The sequence below is a fragment of the Octopus bimaculoides genome, chromosome 5, assembly GCF_001194135.2.
Source record: "Octopus bimaculoides isolate UCB-OBI-ISO-001 chromosome 5, ASM119413v2, whole genome shotgun sequence".
Classification (NCBI taxonomy): domain Eukaryota; kingdom Metazoa; phylum Mollusca; class Cephalopoda; order Octopoda; family Octopodidae; genus Octopus; species Octopus bimaculoides.
In genome coordinates, this window is record NC_068985.1 from 76,326,966 (window position 1) to 76,329,932 (window position 2,967).

The following is a 2,967-nucleotide window of genomic DNA, read 5'->3' on the forward strand; positions in this document are numbered from 1 at the left end:
TACTGAATAATGACATACATACATACATACATACATGCATACATGCACACATACATACATACATACATACATACAAAAATACCCTGTTGATATTGAAATTCCAATGATGGAGCCTTGGATCTAGGTTAGGAACCAGTTCTTTGTTGGTAAGAAATCTTTAAATGAAACTGAATAATGACATACACACATACATCAAACAAAACATACAACTCTGCACATATACATACAAAAATACCCTGTTGATATTGTTGAAATTCCAGTGAAGGAGCCTTGGATCTAGGTTAGAAACCAGCTCTTTTCTCTATTGGCAAAAAATCTTTAAATTAAATTGAATAATGACTGACTGACATACATACTACTCCCACACCGTCCAACTGATTTTAATGATTTTTGGCACATAGGTAGGTCATATGCCCTGAAGTTCAAATAAGGCCAGAATTTTTCAAAAATTTGATAATGCTCAGTTGGCATCGATTTTTGTGAGCTCAATTGGATGTTTGAATGGAAATTCCCATAACGATGTTATTTTTCCTGCAGCTTTTGCATTTTTTGTCTGATTTTGATGAAAATCGATGAATGAGCAAGGCTCATGGCAGTGAGTTGATGTCAGTATATAGTGTTGGCAAAAGATCTATATATGCGCTTGAGCAGTGGTTTTATAAAATCAGTAGACTTTTTGCGTGCAAACTACCCATAGAGATTTTATTTTTGGCCATAACTTTTCAGGTAAATGGTCGCATGGATTCTATTTTATGACATATCCTTAACACTTTTCTTTGGATTGTGCTGATATTGGACATGCTGATCAATTTTGTACAGAGGGTAGCATTAAGGGGAGAGAAATTAACAAATATCACTCTCAATGGGTCAAGGTACACCCATAAGTTTGACTGCGATTTCAGATGGTCCAGTATGTAGGAGTATGTCAAAAGTGTTAACTGGATAAAATCTCTGCCAAACCAGATATAACATCTTAATGAGTAATAGTTGGCATGGGGAACATAGATGATTTCAACACAAGGTCAGAGGTGGGCTTAACTTCAACATGGAAAACATGAGCAACACCAGGTCCGACAGCTAGTCTAAATACATAAATGTGTAATGATGTCTGTCTGTGTGTTTGGGGTTACTCTAACTCCTCCCACACCGTCCAACCAATTTTAATAATTTTTGGCACATAGGTAGATCACATGCCCTGAAGTTAAAATAAGGCCGGAATTTTTTGAAAACTCAGTAATGCTCAGTTGGCATCAATTTTTGTGAGCTCAAATCGGGCATTTGAATGAAAATTCCCATAAAAATGTTATTTTTCCTGCAGCTTTTGCATTTTTTGTCTGATTTTGACTGCCAAACCAGATATAACATCTCAGTGGGTAATAGTTGGCATGGGGAACATAGAATATTTCAATACCAGGTCAGAGGTGGGCTTAACTTCAACACGGAAAACACAAGCAACGCAGGGTCCAACCAATTGTACATACATACGTATGTGTGTATGTGTATATATATATATATGTGTGTGTGTCATTGTATCATGTATGTATGTCATTGTATCTTTGTATTAACCAGACTCTCAGATGTTGTTATACATCCCTCCTTACAAGCAACACACTTTCAATTCTTTCTTGATTGTATCATTCTTTTCCATCTTGGCCCAAATCGTTTAACTAAATCATCTTCCCATCCTTGTAAAGGCCTTCTCAATGCATCTTCTAGTCTTTTGGATCCCACCTGGCAACTGCACAGGTCTGTGAACCTTACAACATGTCCAGCTCACTAGAACTTGTGCTTCCATTATTCTGCAATAAACATCATTCATTCAGCTCCATTCTGGAATTATCTCATTACAGATAAGCTCTCATAAATATATTCCTATCATGAATATTTCCATGGCTCTTTGCATTGTAGTCAATCAATGTTCTTCCTTCTTTGTAGTTGCCCACATCTCACTTGCATATAAGAGCACAAACTGGACAACCTGTTGAAGACTATGGCATATATGGTCTAGTCCAGCTTTGCTTTGAGCACATTCTTGATGAAAATATCGTCCATTTTGTCCTTATTCTCTTTAAGATTTCAGCATCCATGTCTCAGTGCATGTTCATTGCATGCCCTAAATAGACATACTTCTTTGCCTCTTCACTTTCATCTCTTCCCATCTCTATTTGGCTTTGTGCTGTGTTTTCAGATCCCATACATTTTATTTGCATATAATCTATTTTAAGGTCTACTGCTAAGCTATGGATGCCCAGCTCTGTCAGCATGATCTGCAGCTGATCTAGGGTTTCAGCCATTAGTATGATGTCATCTGTGAATCGGAGGTGTGTTAATAGCTTGCCATTGATGTTTAGGCCCATCTAGTCAATGTCTCTGATGACCATTTTTATTCATACAATGAAGAGATTCGGAGAGATGATTTCTCCTCGCCTGATGCCCTACCCAATTGAAATTCATATTGGTAGTGATAGCAGAGCTATCAGTAGTGCAACCAGAGTTCACATCTCTGAGCAGTTTAGTAGATATATGTTTTAAGGAGTCCTTCTCTGTCTGAAGAATTTCTAATAGAAGATTTCTTATATGTTTATCCTACCTGTACAATTTTGTAACTCCTATTAGCAAATGAAACATGTGTAATGGCCAATAAATAATACCAAAAACTTTTCCAATCTCTTTTTTCAATATATAATGACTCTGCAAACAATATTTCCAGAATTTTCAACTCTAGTGCATACTACACATAAGTATAACAACTATATGTGGAATTGGGAAACTTGAATAAACAGATGTGCTTAAAAATAAAAAAAACATTACCGTCTAGTATATTTACAACTTATATCTTGTTTAGAGATTTTAGAACTAGTTGTGTGTGTGTGTGTGTGTGTGTATGTATATCTATCTATCTATCTATCTATCTATCTATCTTTCTATCTCTCTCTCTCTCTCCCTATATATATATATATATATATA

At 35.9% G+C, this 2,967-nt stretch overlaps 1 protein-coding gene across 1 annotated transcript in view; it reads left to right on the forward strand.

Annotated features, from left to right (window-relative positions):
* LOC106880610 (kin of IRRE-like protein 1) overlaps positions 1–2,967 on the forward strand; it is an 87,079-nt gene that overhangs the window by 16,277 nt on the left and 67,835 nt on the right. The gene's annotated exons all lie outside the window — the stretch shown is intronic.